The sequence below is a fragment of the Anarrhichthys ocellatus genome, unplaced genomic scaffold (assembly GCF_004355925.1).
Source record: "Anarrhichthys ocellatus isolate YVR2014 unplaced genomic scaffold, GSC_Weel_1.0 scaffold20, whole genome shotgun sequence".
Taxonomy (NCBI): domain Eukaryota; kingdom Metazoa; phylum Chordata; class Actinopteri; order Perciformes; family Anarhichadidae; genus Anarrhichthys; species Anarrhichthys ocellatus.
The window spans coordinates 3,276,954-3,288,987 of NW_022280050.1; positions in this window are offsets into that span (position 1 = coordinate 3,276,954).

Below are 12,034 nucleotides of genomic sequence, written 5' to 3' on the forward strand. Positions count from 1 at the left end.
CACACACACACACACACACACACACACACACACACACACACACACACTGCTGTGAGGCTGGAGAAAACCTGCCTCATCTGCTAAAACCCATAGCAAAGCTCAGAACACGCACCGGGGAAAACTCCAGCCTCTGAGTATCACAGGATTATGTTTTGAAGCCTCTATCCATTCTTCACTTCAGCATGGGTTTACTACTACGTTTAGCAATTAGAGTAGAATGTGATTAATTATAATGAATCCAGGTTGATGCTTTAGTTGACTGATATATTGACTGGTATAAATGAATAGCTGTTTTGTAACCACCGTTATTCGCTCGCCTTCCCTGTAGCCATTTTTTGGGAGGTTTGATTTTGCGTTTACCAAAGACTACCATCCAGCTGTTCTGACATCACACTCAGTCTACACTGAGGCTGCTTAAGCCAACTGTCAGTGGGTTTACAGACAGAGACAACACCCGCTATGCAAATACAACATAAGACACAATGCCCTGATAGAGAAAAATCATAGAAGCAGGCAAAATAAAAAAATGTCTATGATCTACCACTGGGCCACAGTCTTGCTCCCACTTGGCTAGCCATTTTCTCATGTCTTAAAGTGTTTCTCACAAGGAGCAGGTACTGTATTTAGTTTGACTCTGAAGAGGAAGAGGAGCAATATATCAGGATTAGTATCATTACCTGTATCTACTAGCTTATTCTAGCCATAAAGCATTGCCCAGCTATCTTTACAAGCCTGCTAAGAAAAGAAAGAGTAATTAAATGACCATGTTCAATTCGTATTTTATTCAACAATTGCATTAAAATGTAATGAGTATCATGGGTGCCATGGGAGCCAGTGAGGGATTGTCTTTCTTGTTGCATTAACAAATCTTGCTGGTTCAGGTCGCATACCTAGGATGCGACGTTTGAATAGAATATAAGAGGTATGGTTGTACATTTCCTTAATTACATAATTATATTTCTATCCAGGTTTACAACAACCAACTTGGGTTGATGACGCACCTACTATGCAGAATGACGTTTGCTATGTGCAATGCATTTATCCTTTATTTCTTTCTCCAGCCTTGGGGTACAGCTCTGCACATGAGTGCTGAGCGGGTTCCCTAAAGTGTAGGACCTGAAGACAAACGAATAGAACAGGCTATACTCACAACTTATCAGAGATATATCGGAACAATTGCAGAGCGCTGCTCGTATCGCCAAACAGCTCCCACTGAGACATGCCTGGTAGACATTTGGAGGAGAACTTCTAACTTATTAGGCAGCTGTAAAAGTCAGACTCACACTGCATAGTTAATAATAGCAACAACACTGTTAAACGTTCAAAGCCAATCAGTGGCATACGTATTGAAGAATAAGCCTTAGCCCATTATGACATGACTCCCAAATTGATTGATTCAGTCGGTTAATATTCAGAGGAGATATATGGGCTGCATAAGAAAAAAAGCACAAGAGCTCATTCTAAATTCTTTGTATGATGGAACTCATTTAAAGAGTGTCGGTCTATCCAGTGTGTTCACAACAACACAACATTAAACATTTAACATCGGCTCTGTTGCATAACTGGGTTTCTTTAAGCTCATTAGATATGAATCTAGGCCGAGTAAATATTTCACCATAGGCTACTGTTAAGTCTGATCCCTAGCCTCTCCTCTGTTTTTGAGCCACATTGAAACTATACCTCTACCTCGGTTGGGAAGACTTGCACTGCTCAAAAAAGCCTTAAGACACAAGACTCATTACCATTTTTAAACCAGATCATGCTAAGCATATAATTAAAGTTTATTATAGTGGATTTATGTCATTGCACAATGTAAGTTGCCTCTCTCTTAGTTCCAATTATCACGTGCAGATGACAGAGACCGCAATGCCATTGTTCTCTTTGCTGTCCAGTGCCCTCCACTTGATTGTAAAAGACTTACGGCGAAACAGTGATGCAATGCAGGGCAGCTTGTGCCAGCCGTTTTCAATTTAACAATTCCTGGAAAAGGGGAATAATAACATTTGTTATGTCTGCCATTGCAGGGGGCACATAGGTATGACAGGTAGGTAGGGCAGTGGCAACATTGCCCACAGGGGTAATGGCTGCCTGGGTAAAGGAGCAAAACCCTAACGAGATAAAAGTGCTCATTGATTACCCCTCGCTACAATACAGATGATCCCCATCTTTAATACTCAGTAGAGCTGGCATCCTTTCCTACCTATATTTTCTCTCTCTCTAGACCACGTATGTTCCATTTGTATGCATGCACACAGATAAATGCATCCATTATTGATTGTGGGAGAATATGGCAGATGAAATGCAGGCTGAAGCCAAGCCAAATGCTTCAAATATAATTCAGAATGTATTCTCAGCCAGTGCACAGAAGCTATGAGGGGTAAAATCTGTAGTCCGAATGCTGCACTTAGCACAAGTTGTAAACAACCACTTTTCTGGCTAATTATGGGGTGACATCAGTGTTACATGAACCCAGATTGAATAAAAGTATGGACTACCTTTTCTCTGTTTGTATAGAAATTGATTCTGGATAATTGAAAGTTGAATAAGATGTAAAGCTTAAAAAGAAATCCGTAGACATCATGACACCAAGATGTGATACTTGGTCTTTTATGAATTTGGGATGTCAGAATGCTTAATCACACAAAGGTTTTCTAGAACGAATCCAAAAAGCAGGTCAACGTCCTGCAGCATATCGGCCAGGTCTCCATTTCATTCTTTACACAAGCACTTGGTCACTTTCTAAATTGTGCATATTTATCTCTCCTTGAAAACTTTGATTTAGGTGAAAAAAAATCATGTAGCTGCTTTCATACTTTTCCTAACTGTTTTGCGTCTTTACATATTACAGAGCTCAATATAAGCACATACAAAAAAAACAATATGACCCAAGATTGAATTGTCACTGTGAATTTTTTTTCATATTTCTTCACAAGGTCAGTCACCCTTTTGCGGGATGATTTTGTTCTGTAAAGTTTCCACTTCTTCTCAGCTTGCTTGCATTCTCTCCTCGGGGCTGTTCCTGTGTCTCAACAGCTCTTTCAAACAATGAAACATTTGCTCTTTGACTACACCGTGATCCGGCTGTGAACGCTCCTTTGAGAGCAGAACATTAAGCTGACGATGAGCTGACAGACAGCAGCAAACATCTTTTAAGGACGAGCTTAAGCCCACAGTTTAACACGATACACACACAGTTTATTACACACTCTAATGTTCCACAATACTACAGGGTTTTCTTATAATGTAGAAGGATTCAATGAAATACATTGAATAAAAACAAATTCATTCTTTTGTGATGCCTTATCCGCAGTTCTGTTTAAAAGTAAACATTTATTGTGGAAAATCCCCAAAAGAGTGTTATATATTGCTGTGATATAATCATTTTATAATAACACAAAAACCTTAAACACTAGTCTGTGACGCTCAATGGTAGAAATTCAATTTCCCTCTATTCAGCTATGCATTGTAGATGAGATTGATTATAATGGTGATGTAAGAGCTGAGTTACTTCACTCAAAATGTAACATTTCAATTGATCTCTCCCTCTGATGTTGTGCACTGGTAAAAATGGCTGCCTTAGAAGACATTGCCCTTCAAGTCTGACACTCACTCATGCTTTGTATGACCTGACATGACTTGCACTACCAAACAACACAGAAACACAGTCCCTGTCTAATGTTATAGCACCATGACTTGTTGTAAATATGTGGCTGGCTTATTGACTCTTTTTAAATTCCCTTTATTTAGTTCACAGAGAAATCTTGTTTTCACAAATGCAAGACACGGACACAAGCAATTTCAAAATAACTTCACTTACCATGACATTTTGTTAGTCTCTCCAGCGTTCAATGCCCCATGCTCACATCCACTTACCCCTGCAGAAATGGTCTGCCTGCTGTTAATGAGTGGGGACATCTCTTCAGAGCAGACGTATACAGATCCCACCATCTTCCAATGCTGTTGATTCCCACCATATGTAGAGGCTTTGCGTTAAATCTCAGCAGCCACCACTGCAAACATCACAAAGGTCAACATAGATTAAAAATGAATCAATGGTGAATATGCTACTTATAGGCTAGGCAACTGTCACATTAAACCATCATCCCTACTTTAAATGCAGCCTTTAAATGCAGGTGGCTCGTTAAATGTCTCCACACTTAACTAACAGCCACATTTAGCTCAGTATGTGGGTTTTTTGCCTTTAAAAAAAAAATGTTTACAACATACTACACTACTTTTTTAAAATGATTTTTTAAATGTACAATACTGTCTTTTTCCCTGTTTTGTGAGTTTTTTTATGAAATGTTCATGACATACTATATTGTGTCTTTATTATGGCTATCAATTACATACTATACTAAGACTAATTTGATATTTCCATGACATACTATACTTCTGCTTTTTTATAATATTTGAATGATATTATACAATGCACTTTTAAGACATTTTAATGACTCATTTACATTTTTGATATTTTATGACACACCATACTATGTTTTTGTTAATGAGATTTAATTGAAACACTATACTATGACTTTGTATGACATACTATACTATGTCTCTATTATGACTATTAACAACTTACTAATACTTTGACTTATTTAATATTTTCATGACATACTATACTATGACGTTATTGACATACTGTAACTTTTTTATTTCAATGACACATTTACTATGATCCTTTTATGACATAATTAAATACAATACTATCATTTTTTATGACTTTTATGACCAATGAAGGCAACAAATGAAGAACGTACATGTGTTTAAGTAACAACTTGCTGGTGGTAAAATATGATCTTGATTGCATTTAACACCCCCTATTGATTACCTGCCTTTTAAACAATTAGCCAACACTCCTTTACCTGCTACACACAGTAGTATGCAGAGTGTAAAGTGTCATTCATTGGCCAGAAAGTGTATTTGAGTATTTCCTCCAGTGGAACAGAAACAATGAATACTTATCAATAAAAACTTAATTTGAAGCAGTTTCTTCAATTTTTTGAGGTCGTGTTTTTTTGATTATTTTCCCCAGAAACATTGTAAAAAGCTACAGTAAAGGCTGCTCCTCATCAGTATTTTCAATCTCACAATTTATACAAAAGGGTCAAGGAATTCTGTCATGAGCTCTGGAACAGAAAAAGAGCAATGAGCATGTTTCTGCTACTGAAAACACCTTTGTATATGAGTTTTTCAATAAAAGATTGACCCACTTCCTGAGTACAGATCATTATAAGCACAATAGAACTTTGTGGTGGAACGTATCCTCTTAGAAACCTCAATAAAGCTGAGAAGAAAACGGCTTCAGGGTCACACAAAGAGATATGCTGTTTTAGTTTAGAGGAATGAATGCAAAGCAGAGGTCAGTCTGACTTGCTGCAGGCTTCAAATAAGTTTCCTCAATTGTTTCAACTCACCTTGATGTTGCAGCATCCCTGCCACAGTAGGCGTCCAGCCTTTCTGTATCCCTGCATCTCTAAAATCTCTGATATTCTGATTCCTCCGAGACCTCAGAAGTTCATTTTAGAGAAAATAGATCATGGACTGTGGAAATAAAAAAAGGTGTCTTGCATTGGCACATTGACAGCTGTTCATCCTGTAAAGTACTTTATAACTTACTGTTGTGAGTTCTTATTGTCATTCCAACATACGTAGAGAAAGTGATGGAGGAAGTATATTAAAATCCTTAACTTAAGTAAGTAAAAGATTCCTGTTCAAGATGACCTTGACTGACCATACAGGAGTTCATATGATATACATGAACAGCCTTTGAGATATTTAAAAAGAAAATCAGCTCAAATTACATTAGAACACATTTTTTATTTCCTCATATTTGAAATTTCACGTAAAAAAGTCCTTAATAGGTCTATAGTAAGAGTAATAGTATATACAAAAGGTCCAGTGGATTTCTGTCATAACAAATGTCTTGAATATAGTAAAGAATATATAAAAGTATCACAGCATAGGACATCATAAAAGAGTCAAAGAAATTGTCATAGTATCATGTACAGTATATGTCATAGTATGTCATAAAAAATATTTTAAAAACCATAAAAATCAGAATAGTATGTCATAGAAAAGTCATTAAAACGTCTCGAAAAATAATAACAAAATCTCAGTGTAAAATTCCACAAAAAAATTTGAAAGAAAGTTGTTAAAATATCATAATATGAGCAAGTCATAGAGGAGTCAAAAAAAGTCATAATAGTTGTAGTATAGGGTGTCAAATACAGTATGTACTACTATATACATACTATAGTACGTCATAAAAACTCATAAAAATGTTATAGAAATGTCACAATAAAGTACGCAATAGAAATGTATAAAAAAGCATTGAAAATGTCATAGAATAGTACTCCATGAAAGTCATAGTATTGTATGTCATAAAATGTCATGGCATAATATGTCACAAACAAATCATAGTATATCATTAGTAAAAAAGTACATCATAAAATATATCATAATATAGTATTAATCGTATATTATGTCATAGAAATGTGAATAAAAACGTGGTATGAAAATACATTAAAAATTGCAAAATAAGTCATAGTATAGTATGTCATAAAAACATCATGAAAATGGCAGTATAGTATGCCAAAACATGCCATAAAATATAATTTAAAAAATAATAGTAAATCATTTCATAAAAACGTCATAGTATAGCATGGTATGAAAAGTAATGTGGTGTCATGAAGGTCATGGTAAATAGTACAGTATGTCATAAAATGTCATGAAAATGTAAAAACAAAAAGCCACGACATATGCCATACAAATTCCATTCAAAAAAATCATAGTATAGTGTTTCATAATAAATGTCAGAATATATTAGTCATTAAGACGTCATACAAAAGTCATTACAATTTTCATGAAAGTATAGTTTTCCATAAAACGTCATTAAAAAGTCATTGTATAGTGTGGTATAAAAAGTTGTAGAAAAAGTTGTAGAAAACGACGGTTAGGTGACGGTGCTAACCAAGTGACTGTAAGCCAACAGAAAACATCACCATCATCCCCCCAGCACCTCCACGGAGAGGTCCCAGGTCAATGTCAGTTTCAGAATAAAAAGGCTAATACAAATTTTGGAAGCCCAAGAACACCTTACTCTGAGATTAACCAGGTCATTTATTGGTTTACGTGGTGATGGAACCACCAACCACTAGGTTAAAGAATACAAACTGCAAAGCAAGTATTGCACGACAGCTGTCACCTATACTGTAAAGGGCTCATAATAAGGGTACAATATAAATCAACCAAATCAAGCCAAGGCGAATATGTTATTGTACACACACATTAACAGGAAATGAGATTAAATCAGTATTTTTGCACATATTACATCTAACACACAATGAACGCACAGCATTATTCGACAGTTCTTAATTACTCTAACTCATCTTGAATCCTCCATAAGGGTTGTCTGTATCGTGAATGAAAGAGTTATTCATTGTGATCAACATTAAATTGTTAAAATTACAGCTTAATGTGTTTAGGGCCACGCCACACACTCCAGCTATCATTTAAAAAGACTGCTCAGGCACAGGATCGTTGTTTATGGTTTTGTATATCCCTCTAAAAGTTAGTCAAGCACAGCTAAAGGTGGGCCCATACTCCATATTTATGAAATTGGCTCTGTGTGAAATTGGTTTTTGCCTAATGGATCCCTGCATGGGCGCTCCGCCTGATACCTCTGCCTCAGCTTATCGGCACCAGAGTCACACTGAGGACAGGGAGACCAAGCAGGAAGGAGGACAAATAAAAAGAAACAAAGCCACAAAAAAAATGAGGTATGTCAGGTATCCATGTGCATTACATTTACATCTAGTTTGTCGAGGATAAACACTTTCAAAGATAACTGTATATTACTGGATCAGTATTTCATATAGTATGTCAAGAGCATCATTTTAAATGATGGAGAACGGACAATTGCAGCATATCACACTTTTTTTTTCCATTTAGACCTAAGCAGTGAAGCAGAGCCTCTGGTGGGACAATAGGGAAACTATAAAGTAAAAAAGCTCAACACTTAGTTTAAGAACCCTCATTGAATACTACTATCTCTTTCTCAATATCACTCCAGAAGACCAATCAGAAGGCCACTCACTGCAGTGTGCCGCTGACCATCTCAGATTAGGAGAGAAAAGAAAGTGCCAGGAATTACTGGATGAACCTCCAACTCTTTCTGTAATGCTGTGCATCATTCAACAAGAAATGGAAAGATTTAAGCAATGTTAAGTCAACAAGCATCTCAAAAGGGCATAACAAAGGTTGAAAATTTGTAGAAGCGTTGTCGGCCAATGGAGACATGCTTACCCGAATACGTGCGGACCCCACAGTATCCGCAGCACACACTGCTGTCTGCCATCATACGAGGCCATCATTCAGCGAGAAGCTTAGGAGCCATAGAGCCCCCTTCGCCTGTGCTTATAATTTAGATCGAGGGTTACATTATTGTAACCTTTGTTCTAACTCACACAGGCGTTGCCCTCTACTGGACTCCATGTTACAGTGGGTTGAAAAATGCATGCCCTGCTGCGACACAACATTGACCCAACCACATTGAAACTGACCGGTTAGTCACCGCAGCCCACTTACTGTTTCTCATTGCATTGCTTGGTTCATACTACATGACTAGGAGCTCCTAGAAAAAAATCCCCAGATCAGAGGCTAATCTACGTTGGCTCGGTGCTTGCTTGAACGTCATGTGTGAACATGTTTGATTCTCGCTGGTGCCTCGCAGACGCAATCCAGATATCTAGCATGCTAAATTTCTGGATTTGTTGGAGCTGCGGCCTCAAGACAGCGCGAAATGCAATTTGAGGGAAAACCTAGCTGTAGCCTACCTGTTTTGTGTTGCATTTGCAGTTGTTGTTGCACCTCTTGTTTGCGTGAATAAACATAACACATAGCACAGTGACTGATCACTGAAGGGAAATAGTAGAGAGGTGTGGTAACAGGCTTTTACGTCGACACGTTTGTCGCCAATTACACAGACAAGCATGACTACGCTTGTGTCACTTCTGCCGTGTGTTTTCATGATGAAATGTAGCCGACACAGCGGAGAAGTATGGGGGCCCAGCCAACCCAGGTAGTACGTAAGTGGGTAGAGCCATAGCCTAACCCTGCAGGGGTCGAAAGGGAAGCAGCAGACACACACCACATTCCTTGGGTCATTAAGGAGCATGGTAGGTGTATCACCGGGGGGGGGGGGGGGATCAGACACAACACAACACACACATACCTCACCCTTTACCTCAGTCCTGTGTCATTCCAGCCAGCACAGTCTCTTAGCTGAGGTCAGTTCAAGCAGCAAAGCCAAAGAGTGAAATTGTGTTACGATTTGTGCGTAATTTGGGGTATTCGCAAATATATGTTCCAATCTACACGAAAATACCAAGCAATTTGAACAAATGCATACATCACAACCTAAAAATATGAATATTTAAGGTACAGATTATTAACTTCAACTTCACAGGTCTGATCATTTTCGCATTTGAAAAGCCGGGCGCACGGATTGCCTGATACGCACAGATCAGGTCACATTTGGATGTAGAGTTTTGAGACTCTTTTCACAGTCTCAAGTGCCACAAAAATCCACAAATTCATGCTGCCTGCATTTAAATGCTAGTGGAAAAGAGGGACATCTGGGCGTTTTCGGTGCACTTATGGAAATTTTCAGTGGGCAAATGCATGGTCATGATTAGAGGAGAGTATTACCCATAGATTCCAGTAGTTAGTTAGTGCATGAGTAAGAACTTGTATCACAACCCAGGGGTAAGATCAGTATGTTTCAGTATCTTAATATTGGCCTCTTTCAGAAAAAAATAAGTGTGACTTTTTCTGCGTTGTCCACCTCATGTCAGGGTTTAGTGACAACAGCTATTTTCCCCACCAATTTCCTCCAAATCCTTCCCGCTCCCTGACTGGATCGGGGATGGAAATCCTTCACAGTGGGTCTTGAGTGTGTTTTTCGGGTCTGTAGAAAGTGATAAAGGCTTACAAAGAGCAGACACAATGAGAGTACCACAGAATCCTTGTACAATGTTAAATGCAATGTTTTTACACACAGATGTCGACTATGTTGCATCAATAACTACTATTGGCGACATTTGTATCATTAAGTTGCTTACCAGTCCAGTTACCAAATATACTGCCATCTCTGCAGAAGTATGGTTAATCCAAAATTCAAAGATCCTTTCTACACCGATGTCCACTCAGGTGATGAGAATCTAATGATAAAGCAGGTAATCTCTGTCTGTCTCTATGTTCTTCTCATTTCTCAAGAACCGCTCATCCCAAATACTTCACTTGATGCAATTTGGACACGCAACACATTCCAGCATTAATAAACGTTGAACAAAAAAAGCACACAGCACTCTGTAGCAGCGGGGACAATGCTTCAAAGCTCTGCAGTTCAGCATGTCGTCCGCAGTGGAAATACAGCGGCTCATTGACTGCTGCGGTTCACTTTGGCTGCTGGATCCTGGATAAAGCCTGCTAAAGCTGGATTCTGGTTAACGTTACAACCCAACTTTTCTTCACTCCCTGGAGTCGACGAGCTAGAGCAGCCTACAAAACAACAGTGCCATTCTGCCAATGCAACTCAAATTGTGTACGTTGTTAAAGTATGATTTTACCAGCAGCACAGTTCGGAACATGGATTCATTGTCGCATGCAAACGACGTTCTGACCGGTTTCAAGGCTCCTCGTATAGCTGCTCTCACATCTCTGATAGCAGCACATTTCCAAACAGACGTTTAAAAATATTGAAAGCTTTCAATAACAGTACTCAAAATTGTCTCTCTAAAGTAAAACTATTAATAATGTAGAATGTATTGTCATTCTGTCAGGTAAATAATATAATGTAGAAGAACACAGTAAGTGGTAAACAGTTGAGCTACATATCTTCTAAGTGCTTTCGGGGCCCCTATGTAAGTTATTTTGGTGTACAGTGACTTAGAATAACAACATAATTTAATATTTTTCATATCCAACATCATAATAAATTAGAAGCCTTTTAAATTGGGGGCTACATGCAGTTAAGTCTGCCTCTGGTGTTTTTTAAGGCATTTTCCACTGTTGTTTCTGACTGCGAGCGGCCGTGACTTGGGCGTGTGACTCAACTATGTCATGGCTGGTGTATTCCTCAGGACCCAAGGAGGCTCAGTGTTGAGTGTGAAGTTGTTTGTATGAGCCAACCATTTGGCCCGTTCAGAACAAGCGGCTTTTATACTGCACTTGTATTAAATAAAGTGCAGAGCACATTGCGGGGTAGTTCTTGGAGAACTGAGACTCTCAGAAAGATTGAAATGTAGACAACCATTGAAGTAACAGAAGAACTAAATGGCATTTACAGCAAAACAAAGCAAGTCCCAGTTAATGAGCAATAAGATCGTTTTGAGTTAAATTAGAGGGCACTGATAGCAATAGCACAAGGAAGGAGCAGGGCATCGAACTGCTGCTCCAATGCATATATGACTAGATTATATTTTTCCTGTGAGATTACCTACATTTGGTCAGTTGCTTTTAGTGAAGGTAGCACGTAATAGTTAGAATCTCCTGTTTTCCCGTGTGACATCATAGCCTACAGTTCTATTTTTAGCAATAAAATTGTTTGTGCTAGTTCTCAAGAAAAAGACCAAAGATTTTAGGGGAGGCAGAGAGGGATGGCGAGAGAGAGAGAGCGGGAGGGAGGGATGGCGAGAGAGAGAGAGAGAGCAGGAGGGAGGGAGGGAGGGAGGGAGAGGTGGCTGGATGGATGGATGAAGGTTGGCTGGAGCTGTCAGTCTCATCTCTCTCCTGTCTCTCCTCATCCATCCTCCCCATGCTGACAGCAGTCCTCCAAGCAGAACACCGCCTGCCTGCCAGGTAATTCATATTCCCTACCTGCACAGCCACCACCACCACCTTCGACACAAGGAGACAAACATGCAGGGAGGGACTAGAGGGAGAATAGAAAAGCATGGGAAGGATGATACAAGATGAGGGGAAGAGAGAGAGAGAGAGAGAGAGAGAGAGAGAGAGAGAGAGAGAGAGA